This window comes from Terrapene carolina, unplaced genomic scaffold (genome assembly GCF_002925995.2).
Source record: "Terrapene carolina triunguis isolate 2854851 unplaced genomic scaffold, T_m_triunguis-2.0 Scaffold58, whole genome shotgun sequence".
Taxonomy (NCBI): domain Eukaryota; kingdom Metazoa; phylum Chordata; order Testudines; family Emydidae; genus Terrapene; species Terrapene triunguis.
In genome coordinates this window covers 83,330,797-83,354,152 of record NW_020664409.1, presented here as the reverse complement: position 1 = coordinate 83,354,152, position 23,356 = coordinate 83,330,797, and the positions used below count along the sequence as shown (strand labels likewise).

Sequence of the window (23,356 nt, the reverse complement as noted above, 5' to 3'; positions counted from 1 at the left end):
TTAGCTAATTTTATTTCAGTTCTTCCCCTATTTTCAGTTAATGGTGGCAAAGCAATGTTTTCAGTACTGTGCTTAAGAAACTAAATACAGCAGTTCAAAATCCTTTTGTATCATTACAGGGTCTCCTACTCTCCCCCTCCCGCCCAAAGTACCCAATAGCATTGTTGGGTGATGGTTTCTCAACAAGAGAAGAGAGCATATCTTCTCTTGTTTTTTTGGATGAATAGCTTAGTATATTGCTGCACCTCTGACAAGTGATAGTAGATGTCTAGGGTCTTTCAGACTGGCTTCCAGTGGAGGAGGAAATGGTGACACTTATATTCTTAGGGCTTGTCTGGACTTAAAACAGTACTGCTGCACCACTTCTGTGGAGATGCTGATTAGGCTGACAGCAGGGCTTCTCCTGTCAGCAGTGGTATTCCACCTCCCCAAGAAGCGGTAGATGGGAGAACTTTCCTGTTGATCGAACGCTGTCTATACTGGGGGTTAGGTTTGTTTATCTGTGTCACTTAGATTCATAGATTCTAGGACTGGAAGGGACCTCGAGAGGTCATCGAGTCCAGTCCCCTGCCCTCATGGCAGGACCAAATACTGTCTAGACCATCCCTGATAGACATTTATCTTAGGGCTGTGGAGTTTTCATTCCCCTGAGTGATGTAGTTATACTGAATTAATTTCCTAGTGTAGGCCAGGCCTAAGAGTAACTAGTTTTATTTACACACCATACATCAGTCCTGGAACAGAGGTGGGTAGACAGCATATAGGGCAATCCCTTCTTTCGGGAATCTCAGCACAACACCAATACCCAGTTCCCAGGGAGTAACTCTGCCTCAAGAATTGACCAAGACAGAGAGCACACCTGCTGCTTGCACACCCTGCTCTCAAAGATCTTTGAAGACTATGTATAAATATCTGCCATATGGTTACATCTGTGGTAATACAAAAAGCTTTCAAGAGGGTTGCAAGTGCAGTGGTGTAGGCTAGTAAATGATGTGTGTAAGAACACTCCTATTTTAATGAGAAATGCAAAGGTTTTTGCTCCTGCCTCACCAGGCTTCATCATTTTAGCATCTGACCAGAAATTGTGACCACTATTGTATGTTGCACATTAAGTTAAATCTTACTTCACGTGACTAGATGCTCCTCTGAAAGCTGTGGCAGCATTGCAGGGAGAAGGGCTCCCCTTGATACTGCAACCAGGTCCTAATTGGTCACAGGAGTTTAGAGGGAATTTCTGACAAGTCTAATTGCAGTGAGCATCTCTTTAAGCTGTTTTCATATTCCCCCTTCCTGGAGAATGGATTTGGGAGATCCGTATAGTGGAAAACCAGTCTCCCTGACGTGTTCCAATCTATAGTGTGTGCTGTAGAAAGCTCTTATGTTTGTGTGCATTCTAGGCTAAAAGAAGCCTGAAGCTTTTCTGTTTTGACTTTTGCTGATGTCTGATAGCTTATGCTTTCTGTTTAGAACTTTGGCTACAGAAAACTTTGGCTGGGGGAAGCCTGATAAGACAACAATCTATCCAGATTCCTTCTGTTCTAGGTTCTCCTGCTCTGGCCATTCCATCATACTGATGCTAGACAGTAAAGAACAGAAATATGTTTAACAGTTCTTGTGTAAAGCTAAACTCCAAAAATGCACAAAATACCAATTAGCAGCTAGACCTCCACTAACGAGAACCAAACTTGAATTTAAAAAAAAAAGAGTAGGTCTAAATTTACTGTGTATACGATCCATTATTTGGCCTATTCATTTAATGATCTCTGGTGTAGGCCACAAATTTGTAGTTCCAAAATCCTTGTATAATAGCTGAAGAGTATGTAGCCTATACAGCTCTAGCTTACAATACATTTTATGGACAATAGACCGATTAAGAAAATATTTTAAAAAACAGTTCAGATACTGTAGAGGTACAGGTCATAAATTGTATATTAATTTTAAAGTTGCTTTGATTTATTTTTAAAAAATCCAACCTCAAATAGGAATCCAGTCTAACTTGTTCAGAACTTTAGAAACATAAGGGTTCCATTCCATTATTTAAACCATGCCTTAGATGTCCATGGCACATTATAGACAAAAGACAATGATCCCGCTTTGAGGAGATTACCATATAAATTGAGATATGTGTTAATGGTGTGGGTTGTGAGAGAGTTAAGGTTTACAGCAATAAAGTTATGCTTTTGTTTTGGTTGGTAATGCATGTGTTCTGAAGATTTCAAAACATTTTTCTAGTGCTGTTACTAAGTTAAAACTAGAGTTTATGGGTCTCATCAGCATTGTAAATGGAAATATGTACATGGAGTTGCAATAACAGCCTAGATGTCTACTATAGTTTCAGTATTGGAATGTGGGAGCAGTAGACCAAGTCTGGACATCTTCTGAGTTTTTTTAAAATGCTTCTGAATACAAATCTGATCTAATGGTGGCTTCCCTTTTCCAGGTATGAGCTATGTATACATTTATACCTATAACTAGTTAGAGTGTGAAAACAGAGAATGCAGCTCTGAGTAGTGGCAATTTTGAGTACTTGATTTGTATATGTAGAGGTATCACTTCTTAAACTTGCCCCCATAACTTTATGGGTGCCAACTGCATCCACAAACAGGGAGGCCTGGCTTTAGCGTGGCTGAAAATATACCCCATAATGTTCAAATACAGAGCATGATGCAAAGAAGCACACTGGTTTTTAAGAGGCAGAAAGGAAGTACCAATTCAGCAGCAGCAGATAGTCTTTAAGAAGTAGACTCCACCAAAGACACTTTGCATTTTACAAATAAATTCAGATTGGTTGGGACAGAAATTATAATGAGCAAGTAAATATTTGGCTATTTTAGCCAATGCTCATTCTGAACAGTTTGAGCAGGAACTAACAAGTGGGAGCAAGAAGGGACAAAATGAGGCTATCCTGGAGAGCTTCCAGAATACAAGATTTTTTTAGTATGGCTTAACCAATAAAGCCTGGCATGCTTGTTAGTGCATTTAGTTCAGGAACAAGCTTTTGTCAGATGCTAAATCTGATTATCTGGACTATCAGCATATCAACATCTGCTTTAAATGGAGAACGTTGTACTAAGTTTTAAAATGTGTTTCTTCTCTTTGCTAAAAGATAAAGTTTAGGAATGATAATAGTGCTGACTGCTACAGAGAAACAGCCACTAAAAAAAGTCTACAGTTTCTCCCCCTGGCACGGGAAATGCCTACCCTTGGATTGTGAGGGTTTTGAATTAAGTCACAAATAAAGATTATACAGCTATGTTGTTTGTAGTCTCCACTTCAGATTCAAAAAGAGCATACGTATTCCTATTTCTATAGGATCACAATGGGCAATCTGTAGCGTCACTCTACCAGTCTCCAATACTGAAATATTTTCCTTTGTATTATGCGCAGGATTAATCCCTATTCTGCATACACCAGTTTAATGTGTGCCCCATTTGTAAAAAGCTAACAGCTAAATTATAGGGAAAATAATGTTGTTCTTCACTTTTGCATTAAGGTAGCAAAGTGCACAGTAAATTATAAGTCATTTTCATGACTGTGGTGTGAATTGTGGAAGGGGCTTTGAACACTGCAAACTTAATATTTGCGTTTGTTTAATATTTTTCTTGAAGTACTTCAGTGCATTTGAAGAGCAATATTGGAGCCCTTCTCTAGCAAAATGACCACCTGACAGGGTTGATCCATAAAGTGATCAGCATTGCAGTGCTGAATTTTTAGGCAACAGGCCACCTACAGGGCTCCGGGCAGCGCTTACCTCAGGCGGCTTCTGGAAGCTGCTGGCATGTCCCTGCACCTCCTTTAGCCTATCTGGCAGGTAAATATCTTGCGACGCCAGCTACAACAATGCCATGCAAATACCTGTTCTCACTTTCAGGTGACATTGTAAACAAGAAGCGGGCAGCATTATCTCCTGAAAATGTAAGAAAACTTGTTTGTCTAGGCGATTGGTTGAACAAGAAGTAGGACTGAGTGTTTTACATTGTTTTATTTTTGAATGCAGTTATTTTTTGTACATAATTCTACATTTGTAAGTTCAACTTTCATGATAAAGAGATTGCACTACAGTACTTGTATTAGGTGAACTGAAAAATATTATTTCTTTTGTTTGGGTTAGCTGTGCTCCTAGTGTGCTGTATATTTTATTTGGCAATAGACTTGTGGGATTTTACCTTTACGATCTAACTTCCTCTTCAGGTCAAAGCTGGAAAAGACTGTAATAAATGCCAGTCTGCAGAGCTATAATTCCTCTCGAAGTTCTTACTTGCAAGCAAAGATGAGTGACACTTCTTTTATAGGAAAGAATAAGCATGGCTAATGGTTGGATCACATCTAAATGATAAGGCTATAGGGAAAAGAAGGATCTGTTCTGGCACAGTCTATCCACCACCTCTTTTCTTTTTTGTGTTGATGACCCTCATTAATTGCATAATCTACCATAGGATTGATTATTCACAGACCAGATGATGACTGCTACATGAATGAATTCCCAATAATTGATCTGCATTTAATTAATTGATGTTATGAAATAGCAATGTTAGAATGTTAATAAAATGAATGGCCTCTTTAAAGAGACATAGCTGTGACCACGTTTCTTGTTCTACTAGATTTGTTCTGAGGGCTTTGTGTATTACAAGTCAGCCTCAATAACTGTAGTTATTCATTAGAAAGGAATATGTCTATTCAGTGTATGTCTTGAGGGGCAAAATCCTGCCCTCTGTGAGTGGAAGGGAGCCAAGCCAGAAGTAAGGTGTGTCCCCGAGCCATCCTGTTTGTTCAGGGCAGGTTTTTATTATTTTCCATTAATTATTTGTACTACTGTAACACTTAGGAGCCCTAGTCCTAGACCAAGACCCCATTATGCTAGGTTCTGTACAAACACAGCACAAAAAGATGGTCCCTGCCTTAAAGAACTCACCATCTAAGTATAAGACAAGACATGACAGGTGTATACAGACAGACAAATGGGGGAGCACAAAAAACAATGAAACAATATTCATCATCGTGATAGGCAGGCTGTGGTCTCAGCACACCAGCAGTCTCGTCATTGTCAATTTTTTTCTAGGCATAATTGAAAATGAGCATTTTAAGGAGGGTTTTGAAGGCGAATAATGTATTAGTTTTAAAGATGTTTATGGGACGCTCTTCCCAAGAATGAAGGACAGCATGTGAGAAAGCACAAAGATGTTTGCTGGAAAATTTAAAGCATGGGCAATGGAGGCTGGTATTACAGGTCGATTGGAGTTGGCATCTCAAATAGTGAATGAGAGATGTAAGGATGGATATGAGTAGGACAAGGCTGCATTTGTTAAGAGCAGAGAAAAGGACGTTGCAGTAATTGAGACATGAGATTATGAAAATTTAGATGAGGGTTTAGTTGTGTGGATGGATAGGAAAGGCCATATCTTAGAGGTGTTATGAAGAAAAAAATCTGAAGATTTAGACATAGCCTGGATGTGAGCACCTAGAGAGAGGTCCAAGTCAAAGACAATGCCCAGGTTATGGGCCTGAGCAACAAACAGGATGGTGGTGTGGTCAAAATCAAGAAAGGATTTTGGGGGGAAGATAAGGAGCTTTGTTTTATCCATGTTATGCTTGAGCTGATGGCTAGACATCCATGAGGAGATGTCAGAGAAACAGACTGAGATTTTAGTCTGGGAATACAGAAACAGGCATGGAGCAGAGAGAGGTAGATCTATGAGTTATCCACATAGAGACTGTGGCTGAATTTGGGTTTGAAGATGAGATTACCCAGAGATAGATATAGAAGAGAAAAGATGGGAACCAAAGACAGAGTGTAGAACCCCCAATGAAAACTGGAGGGGGATTGAGGCACATCCATTGAAGGACATGCTGAAGGAGTGATTGGAGAGATAGGAGAAGAACCAGGAGATGACAAAGTCATGGAAGCCACAGGAGGACAAGATTTCAAGAAGTAGAGCATGGTTGACAGGGTTAAAGACAACTGATAGGTCAAGGAGGATGAGGATGGAGTACTGGTTGAGTTTTGGCCAGGAAGAGATCAGAGACTTTGGTGAGAGATGTTTCAGTGGAGCACAAGAGACATAAACCAGACTGGAGAATGTCTAGAAAACAAATGGAGGGGATAAACTCCAGACAGTGATTGTAAACAGCATGTTTAATGAGCTTAGAAATAAAAGAGAGAAGGGAAATGGGGTGCTAGTTGGAGAGGCAAGTGGGATCCTGGGTGTTTTTTTTTTTTTTTTTTTTTAAAGATAGGATTCACTAAAGCTTGTTTGTATTGGGAGAGAACGGTTAAGGAGAAGAGTAAGGGAGGGGATGAGTATGGGAGCAAGGGAGATTAGCACATAAAAAAAAACTTTCTCTCAGATCATATCTGCCACTTTTCCCCAAACTGCTCCTGGAGAGATTTCAAGCCTCAATGGATTATTTCAGCTCTCCTCCTGATTATATGAGCTACCTATGCCCATCCAGGAGATAATAAACAATTATCAGCTTAGGGCTTGTCTACACAAATATTTAATTTGCAGTGTGCTGGTGTGTGCACCTACCCTGCACTAGCTTGCTGCACACTAACTATCTGTGTGGACACTGCTGATTCTCATTAGCAGTTCATAAGTGTGTTTTAATCTAATCTGTTTCAAACTGGGGTAGATAAAAATGCACTAATGCACAGCAGTAGGGCCCACATGGACAGTTAGTGATGGCAAGCTAAGATTCACACCCCAACTTTCCACAAACTAAATGTTAATGTTGACAAACCCATAGTTTCAAATAGCAAGTATTGGATAATTGCAGTTCACTGTTTGTAATCAATCCATTCTCTTCTGCTCCTTCCTACTCCATCCCTCCATTCCACCCCCAAATCAGAATAATTTCAAATAGTGAATGAATTCATCACAATCACTCCTGGTCTGCAGGCAGAAAGAGACTAAGACCTTCTTTACACTTACATTTTGCAGCTTTACCTATGCTGGCACAGTAAAATGGCAAGACTCCCTAGTGTAGCTTCAGTTATACCAGAAGTGCTTACACTGGTGTAGGTTATTCCAGTTCAGTGAAGTGAAATAAACTATACCTGCATAAACACTTTTATACTGGTATTACTGCCTCTAATGTAGGGCTTTTACAGGCCAAAAATCACACACCTAACAAACACAGCTATGGCAGTAAAACTTGTTAAATGTAGACCAGGCCTGAGTTCCCTGAATAAATCAGTTGCTTAGCCCTAGTAGATACTCAGCAGTTGTAAACATCTAACTCCAATGATTATTCCTTTCTAGTTCCAATGATTATGTAACTGAATTTTGTGCAAAGAGTATGGTTATAATGAATTCATTGACTCAACCCCATCAAATTGTTACATTACTTACTTACAAGGCAGCAAAGGTTCTGGCCTCTGGAGTTCATCCTGAATGAGATCAATGGATGTACTTTCGCAGCAAGTGGTAGTGGTCCTCTGAATGACTTTTTGTTGTTTTTCTTCAGTGGTAACTGCCTCCCAAAAAGTTTCTTGACAACACGTGAGCAGATTGTAGCCATATGAGCAAACACTATTGATATTATTTACCCTAACAGGATGATTCAGCAACTGCAATTTATGTGCTGTTTTATTTCATTTCAGTGTGATAAATCTTCAACTTTGCTATTGTCAAAGGAGCAGCAATGAAATACGAGCAGTAAAAAAAGTGCCAACCCAGTGTATATATATAAGCACATCTTTTCCTTCCTTCCTTCCTTTCTTCCTTCCTTCCTTCCTTCCAAATATAAATAAACTTTCTGTTCCCTTATTTAATTAAAAAAATTAAGTAATAAATATTTTGGTGCGAGAATTGTCACACAGCTACTTAAAAAATTAAAAAGCTATCTATGTTATTAAGAACATATGTTGCCATTACTGTATCTTACACCAGATAACTTCTCTTCCCATGTGTGGTTCTTTAAGTGCATTGTATTTCAGAAGTAGAGTGAGTATCATGTGATGCAGGGGTTGTTATGGGAGTTATCTGTTTTTAATAAATAACTGGATAACGTACAACAACGAACATCCTCAAATGACCAGAGCACAGGTTAGAGCCATCTTGGGCAATTATGCAGTTTAGGATCATTTAAAAATGTTGAAAGAGAGCCAGATGCTAATCCTCATTGAAATACTATTACTGAAAACAGTCGTAGTTGATCTTTGTGTGAATTATACTTCTCAGTAGAAAGGATCTGCATGTATTTTATTGAACGTAACCTTACTCGATACCTTCAGGTAGTGTCACCTTTTGACTACTCTGTACCAGTAGGTCCCTCTATGTAAGGAAAGCATGCACTCATTTCTGATTCACAACTAGGTAGTCACTCACATCAGTTTTACATGCCTTGGACAAGAAGACGGAGGTGAAGTTCTCTCTGAAAGTGTCAGATGGTTCCTTTCCCCCCCAACTAAAACAGTCATTTCAGAGAAACCAGCAAACATACAGAAAAATCTAGAGTAGACCTAGATTTCTCCCTTTGAAAAGGTCTGTCAACCACAGTTCAATGTACGTATAATTTATCAGCACATGACTCAAGTTCAAAACTGCCTTCTTTCAGACCACAGGCCTATAGCACACCACCCTCTTGGGAGGAATATTGTCCCTTTTCCCAGAGCCTGGGTTCGCTGTACCTAATTGTCTTTAAAGATTAGGAATGTGCACAAAGATCCTGATTAAGAGGAATTGCAGCCCCAGTTTACACAGATACTATTCATTATCCTAGATTTAGTATAGTGGCAACTTCCAAGTACATTGGCAATATGCAAAAAACAATTAGCCCTAAATAATTGGCCCACTCCGAACACAGCATCTGAATGTCAGACCTCTCCAAATTTCATTCACAGTCCCCTGGCTGTTTGGTCCTGGAACTCTTATCTTTTTAATGACTTTTCTCTCACTGGCCATCACCTGAAATTAAAAAATGCCACCTAAATCCAGTTAGGACTGGTCTGGCCAATTATGGGCAAAAGGGCATCTTCAAAGTAGCAGGCATTTGTATAGTTAATCTCACAGCATTATATGCAGTAAGGGACTGCTACATGCACTAAAAAAGAGAGTGCTCATTCACAGAAAAAACATTGTCACACCAATAAAAATAAATATGGCTGAATTATGACAACTTTACCTTAACATATTATTTATGTCAGTGGTGTCCATCATTTGGCCCTCAAGGATGACTGTTAAGAAGAAAACTCATACATGCTTATGAATTGAGAATATGTTCCCTGAGCTATGTCCTACAACTTTTAAACTGAACCTGACTCCCCAGTTACTTCCCAGACCACCCCAGGCCAATCCTGATCTGAACTGAAAGCACTGCAGCAGGGGAGGGAGACAATAGTTCTGGTTTCTCCATTGCCTGCTTCCCTACTGGGCAGGGGGAGCCCCAGAGAAACCAGGATGGGAGCTTCACTCGCTCTGATGGAGTTTAGAGGAGCATCTAGCAAAGGATGGCCCCTGCCCCCCCACCCCCCCACCACCACCACCCGTGGCAACTCAAGAGAATAGAATAAGAGAAGCTGAGAACCAGCAACCAGTCATGGCTCCTATTGTGTCTTTAGCTCTTTACACAACATTAGTAATATGAAGAAGCCACCCAGGCACAGCTGGGTCCCAAATAACCATGTTCACTTGCTGTAAACAAATATGCAAGGCTTAGCTACACACATACTTCTGCTCTGACTGATTTCTGACAGCTTCTAAACCAGGGGTCGGCAACCTACGGCACGCGTGCCAAAGGTGGCACGTGAGCTGATTTTTAATGGCACGCTGAGGTCCCGGCCGCCGGCCCCGCTCAGCCCGCTACCGGCCTGGGTGAAGGGAACCCCAGGCCGGTAGCGGGCTGAGTGGAGCCGGCGGCTGAGACCCTGGCTGGCAGGAGCCGGTGGCCGGAACCCCAGACTGGCAGCGGGCTGAGCAGGGCCCCAGCCCTGCTCAGCCCGTTGCCAGCCCAGGGTCCTGGCCGCCAGTCCCGCTCAGCCCACTGCTGGCCTGGCTGGACGGAACCCCGGGCCGACAGCAGGCTGAGTGGGGCCAGCGACTGGAACCCCGGCTGGCAGTAGCCAGTGGACAGAACTCCAGACTGGCAGTGGGCTGAGCTGCTCAGCCCGCTGCTGCTCTGGGGTCCCGGCCACCGGTCCCGCTTAACCCGCCGCTGGTCTGGGGTTCCAGCTGCCGGCCCCTTGCCAGCCGGGGTCCTGGCCATCAGGACCCCGGCTGACAAGGGGCCGGCAGCCGGAACCTAGAAGTGAAAGTAAGGCGGAGTGTGCACGCTCGGAGCCGGCCGACGCTGGGACACTCCGCTGCAGCTGGAGGCACGGCGCGTGGTGCACTCCCAGCTGGGGTCCTGCCTGCTGGAACTCTCCTGCAGGCTGGCGCTGGCGGCCCCGTGCACCGGACTAAGCAGCAGGCAGTCAGGCAAGTGAAAAGGGCCGGCGGGAGGTGCAGTGGAGGTATCCATGTCCCAGCCTGTCCTGCTGCCCCTCTCTCGCCACTGTGGCTGGATACCAGGGCACTACAGGCACATGCCGTCCCTGCGGCGTGCACAGCTGCGCCCCTCGGGGGGAAGGGGAAGGGAGCGGCAGGCCAGGGAGTCTTCTGCCGCCGCCCCCCATTTGCCTGCAGATTCAGTGCCCCCACACAGCTGACACACAGCTCCCTTGGCAGGAACAGGAACAGCATGGGGCAGGGACCCATCCACCATCCAGGTAACCCAGCTGCAACCGGGACTGTCCCAGGCCAGCCCCAAGCCCCCGCCCCCCCAGGACTTCCCCCCTACACACACACACCCCAACCCCCAACCCCCTGCCCTGAGCCTCTCATGCCACCCAACCCTGACTCCTGGACCTCCCATGCTCCCAGCCCTGACTCCTGCATCATCCACATCCCCACCCCCTGCCCTGAGCTCCCCACCGCCCAACCCCCTGCCCTGAGTGCTCCCCCCCACACCCACACATCCCCAGCCCCTGAGCTCCTCCCCCCAAGGGGGGTTGCAATATGACAGTACCTGTAAGAAATTTAAGTTACTTTCACTCTTGCTGGAACCCCAGACCAGCAGCGGACTGAGCAGAGCCGGCGGTGGGCTGAGCGGCTCATCCCGCTGCTGGGCTGGGGTTCCGGCCGCCGGCCCCGCTCAGCCCACTGCCAGCCTGGGGTACCGGCAACCAGCCCAGGGCTCTGCTCCTGGCCTCAACCCAGCGCTCTTCAGTCACCCCCTGCTGTAGCCCACATTGGAAAACTCAGCAAGGAAAAGCAAGGGCCAGGATGACACTAAACTGGTAAGATCTGCATTTTAATTTTATTTTAAATGAAGCTTCTTAAATATTTTAAAAACCTTATTTACTTTAACTACAACAATAGTTTATTTATATAATATAGATTTATAGAGAGAGACCTTCTAAAAAAGTTAAAATGTATTACTGGCACGCCAAACCTTAAATTACAGTGAACTTGACACACCACTTCTGAAAGGTTGCCTACTCCTGTTCTAAACCATTGAACACAGTGAGCACCACTAGGGGGCTCTCACAAACTAATTAAAAAGCTATACCCTTTCCTATACAATGCAGCTCCCCAGTTCTCTTTTCCAGCCCAAGTTAAATCAGCCTGGGGGGTGGTCTAACTTGTGTCAGCCCGCTATGGTTCCCAAGGGACTTTACACCTGCTGGGGATACCTGGAGCAAAGGTTACTCTCATCCCCCCAACTCCCCTCCCCGCTGTGTGTCAGAGGCTGCAGAGAAGGAGGAAGAGGAGTCAGCAATGCAGGCCCTGCACTCACTGGGGACTCCCACATGCTGGGGTATGCCCAGCAAGGGGTTTGCAGGTGTTTTCGGTTCCCATTTCACCTCCCAGCAGTGCAAAGGGAGCGGAACCAAGCAGAGAATCTGCTCCTAAGTATCAGTTGTGGCCCCTTGACCTTTCTGAAATAACATGTTCATCCCTCACATTCAAAAGGTTGGACACCACTGATTTATATAGTATCATAGTTGTGCCTGGTACTTCAGAGGTGAGCAAAAGCATGACCTTTCCCTGACATGCTCAAATTCCAAGTTAAATCCAAAGCATTACAAACACGACTGCAGACAATGGTAGTAAAGGAGTCGGGATGTGGCTTGTGAGGGGCGGCAATGGGAAGAATACTACTCATGAATAATGTAGTTTGTCTGCTGAGTGTTGATCATGTGCATTGTTTAATCAGCATATCTCTTGATTTTCGGCTTCTCATTAGAAAGAGACATGTTTTAATAACTTTCTGGGGCATGACCTTTGAAAAGCTTCATTGAACTTCCGCTCCTAAAGATACAGTGCCAAAATTAGTGCTAATGTGTAAGGTGACATAACTTAGACCTGTGCACTCAGTCCTCCCTCTACTTACTCTACTCTATGGATATTCACTCTGTTGACGTGTAAGAGAGTCTAAATAGGTGCTCGGAAAAGGTATAAACTAAAGTCACCCATCCTATTTTAACTTATGGTATATTACATCTTCTTTTGCCATCTTGGCTTTAGCTAAATCTACTCAGACTTTTTTGCATACAGTGAATAAGCATAAGGAAGTCTGAGTTCAAGGGAAAGCCTAACTCAGGGAATGTTTATATGGTGAGTTATTGTGTAGCAAGCTGAGGTATATATGTACAGTGCTCCATATGGACCCTATTGCTGTGCACTGAAAGTTCCGTAGTGTGTTTTGTATAGGTCAGAGTGCACTAGGGAACTTCTAGTGTGCCACAGTAGGGTCCACATGGATGGTTAGTGCACAGCACACTGGAGCGCTGTAGATTTACATACCTGCTTGCTACAAACTTACTTGCAGTATAGACTAGCCCTTACATTGCCTTACAAATCACCTCTGAATTTGGCCCCACAATTTTATGTCTTGCAGACCTGTTCTCTGTCATCCTCGTAAACTATAACAATAGCAGCCAATTTAATTAGTAATGTTAATTAACTTACTCAAATGGTAGAAAAATGCTTCCCTTTAAATCTTTTCTGTTGCAGTGCTTGGTTATTTCCATTAACACAATTGACTTGGCTGCTCCAGGCAGATTCATTTGTCAATGTTTTACCTTTTTCCTTGAGGCACAATGTATTGGTTTCTTGCTAACATACTTTGACATGCTTAACTCTATCAGAAACATAAGACTGATAAATCCTGAGACCCCCATATGAAGTCAGATTCTGTTGGATGGCAGACAAGCATGCAGATATCTAGTTGCAAAGCTGCAGCAACAGTAGGACACTAATGTGAGTAGTTGTGTTATGGAGTGTCAGATTTATTGAGAACTTTGTTTAAGAAGTTCAAACAAGGGGCATGACTTTCAAGCACCCATGTTTGAGCTGTTTCACCATGTGGCATAAAGATCACCGATATTTACATGCTCATTAATACCATATGATAATATCATGGTGGATATTACAACAAATGCACTATAAAAATGATGGTCAATTCAAATTGTTCTACTTATCCTTCAGATATAGATGTGTACATTTTGAACTTGATGTTAGTGCTTTATATTTACAAGCATGTTCATTATTGTTTCAGCACAATTGAAACAATTCTGTGACTATTAAACTTTTTTGTTTGTTTCATTGCTTCTTAAGCTGCCTGATGAAATCTTGTCTGCTGACTGGCTGTAAATTTCTATGCAAGTGTCAAGTAGCTTTGATGAGATCTATCATAATTATTGTTAAGCTAGACTTTATTTGGCTTTAATACTATATTATCTTCCATATTGAGACAATTACTACATTTAGCTGCTGCTGGAGATAACAAATGCCTAAAGAGCTTTTAAAACAAAGATAGTTATAATACAGTATACCACAATTATGGTTAAATTCCAGATTTATATTCTTGCTCTGAATTTATGGACCAGATTGTTTTTCTATCTTCTGTTTTACCATCTGTTCCTTATAATACTTAAATAGGGAAACACTACTTTCATGCAGCCTAGCAAAAGAAAATCCACAATTGGAGAAAAACAGGGAGTGAATTTTAATAACTGATTAAGTATATGGAAGAGGCAAGTGCTCAAACTAAGGTTTTACAACACTGTCATATTCATAGGACTATTAAATGGATCAAAATCTTAGTTACAACAGAAGAAAGGAGAGTGATTGTCTTTGATCATTGCTGTCCCGCAGAGAAGCTTCTTGGCCATATGGTATGATTTTTGTTAGAAAAGATGTGCTGAGAAAGAGCCTGTAGAGATAACAGAATCATAGAATCATAGAATATCAGGGTTGGAAGGGACCTCAGGAGGTCATCTAGTCCAACCCCCTGCTCAAAGCAGGACCAATCCCCAACTAAATCATCCCAGCCAGGGCTTTCTGTTCCCAAGCCTGACCTTAAAAACCTCTAAAGAAGGAGATTCCACCACCTCCCTAGGTAACCCATTCCAGTGCTTCACCACCCTCCTAGTGAAAAAGTTTTTCCTAATATCCAACCTAAACCTCCCCCACTGCAACTTGAGACCATTACTCCTTGTTCTGTCATCTGCTACCACCGAGAACAGTCTAGATCCATCCTCTTTGGAACCCCCTTTCACGTAGTTGAAAGCAGCTATCAAATCCCCCCTCATTCTTCTCTTCTGCAGACTAAACAATCCCAGTTCCCTCAGCCTCTCCTCATAAGTCATGTGCTCCAGCCCCCTAATCATTTTTGTTGCCCTCCGCTGGACTCTTTCCAATTTTTCCACATCCTTCTTGTAGTGTGGGGCCCAAAACTGAACACAGTACTCCAGATGAGGCCTCACCAATGTCAAATAGAGGGGAATGATCACATCCCTTGATCTGCTGGCAATGCCCCTACTTATACAGCCCAAAATGCCGTTAGTCTTCTTGGCAACAAGGGCACACTGTTGACTCAGATCCAGCTTCTCGTCCACTGTAACCCCTAGGTCCTTTTCTGCAGAACTGCTGCCTAGCCATTCGGTTCCTAGTCTGTAGCAGTGCATGTGATTCTTCCGTCCTAAGTGCAGGATTCTGCACTTGTCCTTGTTGAACCTCATCAGATTTCTTTTGGCCCAATCCTCTAATGTGTCTAGGTCCCTCTGTATGCTATCCCTACCTTCCAGCGTATCTACCACTCCTCCCAGTTTAGAGTCATCTGCAAACTTGCTGAGAGTGCAGTCCACACCATCCTCCAGATATTAATGAAGATCCAGCACACCATGGATAAGGTGAATGCAAGACTTTCTTTATTTCTTGTTTATGCAGATTCTTACCTCCTTGTTCTGTGCCCCCTAGTGGCAGCTATAAATATTCACAACTAGCAAGGACAGCTACAATGTCAGTTGCCTAAAAGAATTATACTAGTTACACATCCAGAGTGGATGATTGAAGGTTTCAGGTCTAAAGAAAGAAAACACGAGAAAGCAGATTTTGAAACAAAACGAGCTAATCTGAAAAACAACAGACTTCATTGCTCTCACAATACAAATGGCTGAAATTCCAGTGGAATGGCCAGTGAAATAAAGATTCAATTTCTGATAACAGTTGGGAATGATCAGGGCCAGCTCCAGCTTTTTTGCCGCCCCAAGCGGTGGAGAAAAAAAAGAAAAAAGAAAAAGATAAAGCCGCGAGGGGCCCACCGCCGAATTGCCGCCCCTTTCAATTGGCCGCCCCAAGCACCTGCTTCCTGTGCTGGTGCCTGGAGCCGGCCCTGGGAATGATTCATATAGATATGTGATCCCCTGCAATACCAATCAACAGGCCCTATAAGTTTCAGTACTCAGGTTTCAGTTCATGACCATCTCTCCACAGCACTTTTCCAAACTGTTCTGCCATGCCATGCCAGTTTGCATGAGGGCAGTAGTAATATCTTTCTGGAGTGGAGTGAAGCTGAGGGATGGAGGAAGGTAGGAGAAGAATGGATGGAAAATTCCTGTGAAACAAGAGGAACAGGAAATTTTCCCCAACTGAACCCATGTAAAAGGGAGAAGAGTTTATCACTTCTGCAGAGCTCTGTCAGCAGTAGACCCAGCCCAAAAAGGAGAAGCATATTGCATGCAAAATTTCGACACGCTAACAAGATTTAATTTCCCTGGAGATTTTTTTTAAATTATTTTTCTTTTTCTGTTAAAAAGTTGAAAAAGAAAAATATGGAATTGTTTACAAAGTTGTTTTGAAAAATTTCATTTTAATAGGGGACCCTCTCCCCACCACCACATTTTTTAATTCCTCAAATCTTTTTCCAGGGGGGAAAAAAGTGTTTGTATGGGGAGGGGGGAGTTTAAAGTGAGATAGGTTCTCTCTCTCTCTTTCTCTTATTCTTTTCCAAAATGTTGTTGAAAAGTTTCCAAGAAAATAAAGAAGTTTTAATTTTTTTAAATGCTCATGAAAGATACTTAACCTTTTTTGATTGGCTCAGATAATGACAGAGCTGTGCAGAAGAAAAAGGGTGTTCTGTAGAAGTAAGAAGAGCCATTCACTTTGACCAAAGCTGCTATAGGTCCAACGATGCATGTAACCACATGGTCAACAGCACATGGTCAAGAGCAGTGGATGATCAGTAATCCAAGCACCTTGCCTAAATGTGGGTGAAGCCAGACTAATAATGTTTACCCCTGGTCTTGTGGAACTTTTTTCGTGCATTTACTTCCATTTTGACCAAAAGTTTCTTTTGTGAACTTTGGTCACTATTTGTTCAATTCTAGATTAGATCTTTACTTTTCTAGAACATCTTTATCAAAAGGAGATAAATGATTTATAATTCATTTTACAGTGTGATAGATTCTGCCCAAAATTGTCAAATCAGCCAAAGTTGATAAAATGTTCACAGTGTTCCAGGAGCCATAGGTCCGTTCCTCAGCTGTTGTACATCGACATAGTCCCATGGACCTTTATGTTGTGTAGAGCTAGTGAGCCTGCTTCCCTTCTTGTGTATATTGTGGTAAATCAGGAGTAAACCCGTGGGTCATTGAAGGTATACACATGTAAAACTGATGTGGTTGATGTGAGTGAGCCCAGTACACAGTACTGAATTTTCACAAAGCAACTTGATCACATTTTAGTTATTTGTTTGTTTTTTGGTCAAAAACGTGTGGTTCTTAGAAATTGTTAAATTTTGGCTCCTATCTGGAAGTCCATGATCTTAACTACAACCCTTTCACTTTACTGATCTGATTCTGGAACCTCTTCCTTTTCCGGAGAAGATCATTCAAGAAGAAATGTTAAGAAATGGTCAAAACGGAATGGTCAACTCCAGCTTCTGATCGCCCAATGATACCAGCCTCTAGCTCTCACTTCTTAAACTTTCAAATAAGCACCTTCATGCTTTCTCACATGCTGCCCCTGATGCTTGAGAGAAGCTTCCTGTAAAGTTTTACAAAACTACCTCATTATCTTCCTTCAAATCCCTCCATAAAACACTCCTTTGCCATGAAGACTTCAAAACACTTGACAACGTTTAGGCTTCTGCAGTGCTGAGATCACCTCTTGTCAGGCTGACCAATATTGTCTTATTATTTCCTTGTGCTCTCCCATCTGTCTGCCTGTATCCATCTGTTGTCTCTTGTCTTATACTTAGATTGTAAGCTCCTTGGGGCAGGGACTGTCATTTTGTTCTGTGTTGATACAGCACCTACCATAATGGGGTCCTGGTCCGTGGCTGGGGCTCTTAGGTGTGACAATAATACAAATAATAAGTAATCACAGCTCAGACATCACATTGATGAGTGTGGAATAAGGACCTAAATGGAATAGAATTGCTGGGCTTACAGTATAATCGACTATATGAAGGAGTATGCTTTGGGGTTGGAAGGTAATTTATTTTAAAGGGAACATATTTTGTTATTAGAAAATTACCCAAGTCAGCACCTCCACGTTGTCTTTCAAAACTCTTAAAACAGGATGTGGAATTTGTCAGGATGTGTATGTGGTTTTTTTTTTGGTGGTTTTTTTTTTTTGCATTCAGTAAAACTTAATCCAATTATGCAGTTAATTACAGACTTTCTAGAATTGTCTAGTATGTGGTAAGGATGTCATGCCAATACACCAAGCATATATAGACAAAAAAGGGTGATGCAGGACAGTTTAACTCTTTTGTATATATTACCCACTATCAAGCATCATTTTCCACTAATTGCCTGGATCTAGGAAGAAACTAGTCAGGGTGTGGCGCTTAGGACAATATGGGATTAGTGCTATGTGAAATGTTTGTGCAACTAGCCAGAATGTCAATGATTTATTATACAGACATTGTTTGCCTGGATATGCAAAACCGAAACATCGTCATAGTCGCACTGCTTTATCTACTACAGCGGGGGACAAATTTTTTAGCTCTTTGTGAAACTTTGTTTTTGTGAAACTCCATTTTGGCTTGGTAGCTATAGTAAATAAGGCTGGGCCTGGCAGGCTTCATAAGTCTAGACTGGAGAAAATCGGAAGAAAACTTGAGGGAGGTGAACCCCCTACGAACACTCATAGAATGACTGAACCACTTATTTTAAAATGCTGTTAGACTTCTGGGAGTTACTATGGCCTAGATCCATAAAGGGACTTAGGTGTTACAACATCTAACTTTTAGGCACCTAGAAAATCAATGGAATCCACCAAATCTGGGCTAGGTTCCCTATACCAGGCCTGGGGAGAGATCAGCATCTTAGAATGCAATCAACAAAAGCCAGCACATGAGGTGGGAAGCTGCCTAAGCTAGCCATTGGCAATACCAATGAGAGGGGTGTCCTAAGCCCCACCCCTTTCACAGAGAACTGCTCTCCTGGAGTCAGGAGGTTTACATGCCTAAACCATTCTTGCAAGACCTACTAAGGCTTCTATTATAAATTTTAGGCCAGTGGTTAGAACACTCATCTGGGATGTGGGAGACCCAGGTTCAATTCCCCACTCTGCCTGAGGGGAAGATGGAATTTGATCAGCAGTTTCCCACCTTTAGGAGATTGCCCTAACAACCCAGTTATAGAGTCATTCTCTCTCTAGCCTAATGACTCTTTAGTCCAAAGAGGAACAGCTTCAACAGGAGAGACTCCCATATTAGAGCATCCTATAGCCTGGTGACTAGGGTACTTTTCTGAAAGTTGGGAGACCCCTGTTCAAATCTCTTCTTCCCATCAGGCAAAGTGGGGAATTGAACTTGGATCTCCTATATCCCAGATGAGTGCACTAACCACTACAAGTATGAAGGAATAAGGTTTTGGATTTTGAATGGGTCCCTATCTGATAGGTGTGCTCTGAGCATGACTACCGGCTCAGGGCAAGATAGGCAGGAGAATGTCTATCTCCATCTTATTTGAGGATCAGACTGGGGCTTAGGCATGAGACAGGTATCTGGACACCTAGAAAGAGGTGTTGTGTGCATGACCCAGTGGTAGACACTTAGGCACTCAGGTATCTTTTACAGTAAAAATTTAGGCAATGAGTGAGTCTAGGCACCTACAGGGTTAGGTGGCAGCTGAGTAGCAGTTTTGTGGAACACAGTGGAGCCTAAAATTGGGACGTAGGCATCAGAATCTGGAGTCCCTTTGTGGATCTGGCCAATGTGCTTACATCCCAGCAGCCTGCCATCAAAAAGGATATAGTCTTCCAGAGTTTGGGGGGGCTCTTTACAAAATAAGGGTCTACTTGAGGATAGTAGCGGAATGTCCCAGGTGTTGCTAATTCTTATGATTTTAATATTTGGTAATATCATGAGTCTTGTGATAGTCGGTATTTTTCTTAAAGCTGCAGGAATCAGGTTATTACTTGAGGATGTCAGTTTTCATTTAAAAAAAAAAGAAGTTGCTAACCCTAATGGCTGCAGACAAAGGCTTGAGAACTTGAACCCTAAATACTCCAACAATAAAAAATGTATTATTTTTAAAAGTCTCATGATTTTTGAGCCAATCTCATCATGTTTGGATTCTTGGGGTTATCAGTACTGTACCCCAATATCCAACTCTAAAGGATGGGCTTATTTAAATATGTTCTAGTATACAGCCTTCAAGGTTTGCCAGACTTCCATGTCTCAGTTAGGTACATGCTTAATTTTACTCACACGAAACTCCTGTTAACTTCAGTGTGTGGGAACATGCTGTATGTGTTTTGTGGAGAAGAAAATTTCATCTTGTAGGATTGTCAGTTTGGCATGTTTCCTAAAAACTAAAAATTATGATGTTTTTTAAAGTTATAACTATAACTAGCTACAGTCAGCAGCAGAAAATCAAGAGTTATTAGTGAAAGAAGAACATTTCAATAGAACAATCTAGCATGCTAATTTTAGAAGATTAGAAATTCATATTCTAGCATAGACTCTGGGGATGTGCTAACGCAGTGCATTGTTACGAGCTAAATGGTTGGTAATTTACTTAGTCAGTTCCTGTCAGCAGTTTCATCTGAGTTGGATAGGTATAATTGTGTCTTAGAGAAGGCCCCCAATGTGGTTAGGACAGAACCAAACTTTCCCAAATCCATCATTAGGTACAATTTCCTGCTACAGATAAAAATGCTTCTGCCTCCAGTATATATTTGTGTTCTGCTAATAGAAAAGTAACTTGCTGTAAAAACACATTAAGTATAGTCCCAGTCTTCAAAGTTAATTTGATTTAAACTGTGACACTACATAGTTATCCTATTAGATTTGTATGTGCACGAATGTGGCATTCAATCGAGCAATGTTAATATGAAAACTTTCACACCGTAAAAGACCCTTCAATACTCAACTGTGCCACCCAGCCACCACGTTTATTGGATTTTGAAAGCAAATGCTTCATGAATGTTTAACGATCCAGAGTATTTTCATGGGGAAAGTGTGGGAGGTTTAAAGTTTCTGAACCATTTTGCAGAAAATGAAGTGAAAACCATTACTGCTGTTGGCCATATGACTCAATAATAACTTGGAGACAAAAATTGTTTATGTTTGGCAGAAGTTAATACCAAACAAGATCTATAATCTTGTCTTTGCTAACAAACATATTTCCTCTTTAAAAGAGGAGCTAAAATGTCCTTACTATGATCTTACACTTTCAAAGATAAGGTACTTTGTCTAGGTTGGAATTTTGTTGTGTTTTCCTGCCAAATCTCTTTAAATAATAATAATAATAATAATCAGATCTGGATCTCTCCAGCTTGAAGCTTTATACAATGTTTATTACAGTCTCGCTTTATTTTGAAAAGGAAAAACAGCAGGAAATTGAGTATTTAATCATGTATATAATGTTAAAATTTGGAAACTTTTTTGTTTGAATTACTATAGTGTAGGAGCCAGCATTTATTACAATGTTTTGATTTTTATAACTTTCAACACATTTGGCTCAGACTTGTGAACTTAGGTTTTTTTGTTTGTGTTTAAATTCTTTCCAATTAGGTTTGCTGACTCCTACAGTTATCTATTTAGTTTATTCCTAAGCCTATCATTGTGTCATCTTCAGAGTTAGTGTTTCATTTGGGAGAGGTTGGAACAACAGTCGTTAGATGTATTTCCAGGTCTGCAAATGTTCAGCACTGTTTTCTAGATCAGAAAGATACTTATATTTAAAATAATATGAACTTTCTGATTTATTTGATTATTATTATTATTGTTGTGGTTATATTTTGGTAGTGCCAGATTTTCAACAGTGCTCTGCAGCTCCTATTACTCAAAATGGGAGCTAATGGGTGCTAAGCACTTCTGAAAATCTGGCCAAAAAACTCTTGCAACAAATTTTTTTTTCTGTGTTTTAACCTTTACCATTGAAAGTGAATCCTTTTCAAGTAAAATAACATCTCTTAAAATCTTAGGGGGACATTTTCCAGTGCCTAATTGCCTTTAGTGGGTCTAGTGCTCCTAAATCCCTCAGGTGCATTTGAAAATCTTCCCCTTAGTCTTTCCCCTATTCTCTCCAAAATCATAGAACTTTGTAGCTCTGCTTCTGTCCAAATGTTTTATGCAGAGTAATAGCCTGAAGATTAATTAAGGACTCACTGTTGCAGTCACTTACTTTCTATGAGTACTCCCACTTAATCAGGCTCTAAATTTGTACTGAATTTGAGGCATTCTGTTAGGTATTGTAAAACCTTAATAATCTACAGTTATACTCATTAATCTAAATGTTACAGGCTAATCCTGTGGTCATTCATGATGAGTGACTCCAATTATCTATTAGAATAAACCCTCGACATTTGGGGTGTTTATCCAAAAGTCTTTGGTCTAGAAAATAGACTGGAAACCACTTGAGAACAAACTTTATTGCACAATTGCTGATACTTCCTGGATCAGTGAAAACATACTTGATTTATTTAGTTTTATTTTTAGATGTGTTTCTCAGCAAATATAGATGGGAGTGAGCAAGGAGAGAAAGAAAGGTTCTGTGCATTGCAGCCATCTGTGACTTCCATAGCAGGTGGGAACCCAGAAGCGCTCCCTGGAGACTAACATCAGTGAGGGTCTCAGTCATGGAGATTAGCCATCTTCCCTTTGACACATTCTCAGAAAGAACCAGAGATTGGCACTGAGGAGAAACAGAATGGAAGTGAGTGGGGAAAGACCAGAGAAGAAATCAGATTAAGAAAAGGGGGGATAAGTCGGTTTGATACCATCTACCTCTGTGAGGGTCTGTGTTTCAGACAAATTTTCATAGTCAGTGGTAGAGATAGTCAGGAAGTGGGGATGGGTGGGAAGGGATCTGCAAAAGTTATGTCCTATTTTCAGTTGGGGAAAAAACATTTCAACAGATTTTCTGACCATAATTAACCAGTGGTAGCCAACACTCCCTATAGACCTAAGTGAATTGGTAGCGCGAACCCTTGATCTTTGCAGGAGAAAGTCATCAAACAAGAAGCCTCTGTATCTGTATATAATTATATTACTGAGTATGCAGCTATTTTTCTAAATGTCAAAATGTGGCTAGTAAATAACCCTAAAATTCAATTTTAACATTAATACAATAAAGTAGTTTTTAAAGATAATAATGTTGGCTGGAGAAAAGACAGCTCTGGTTGTGCACACTGAGTATTTGTGAGGATATTTCTCTACCCCATTACCCTTCAGCCCCCTCCCCCCTCCATTTTTGACCTAGTTCTCTAATATAGCCACAGACACATACAAGATGTTGTTTAAAGTCACTTGAGGGGAAAAAAGCATGGCACTATTTATTAATGTCTCTTTATGCTCAATTTGTCATTGTTATATTAAGACATGTTCTGGCATTCTTGTTTTTACAATCTATGGTACGTTTAGAACACCTGTACAGAGAGAGACTAGTTGGAGACTCTTTTTAAGGGAATTATGTACAGTACATGCTACAAATGGGACTTGCAGGTAAAGCACCACATTCCAATAGCTTTACCAATAACTGCCGAATGCCTCCAATAGCTGTGCTTAGCAATATATTTCAAAAAGCCTTACTGTACCTTTATCTTCTAAACAAGTGGGCTAAATAGATTTCAGG

The 23,356-nt window shown here is 41.5% G+C and overlaps 1 protein-coding gene across 2 annotated transcripts in view; it reads left to right on the top strand.

Annotated features, from left to right (window-relative positions):
* RSPO2 (R-spondin 2) overlaps positions 1-23,356 on the top strand; it is a 164,653-nt gene that overhangs the window by 103,018 nt on the left and 38,279 nt on the right. The window lies entirely within an intron of this gene.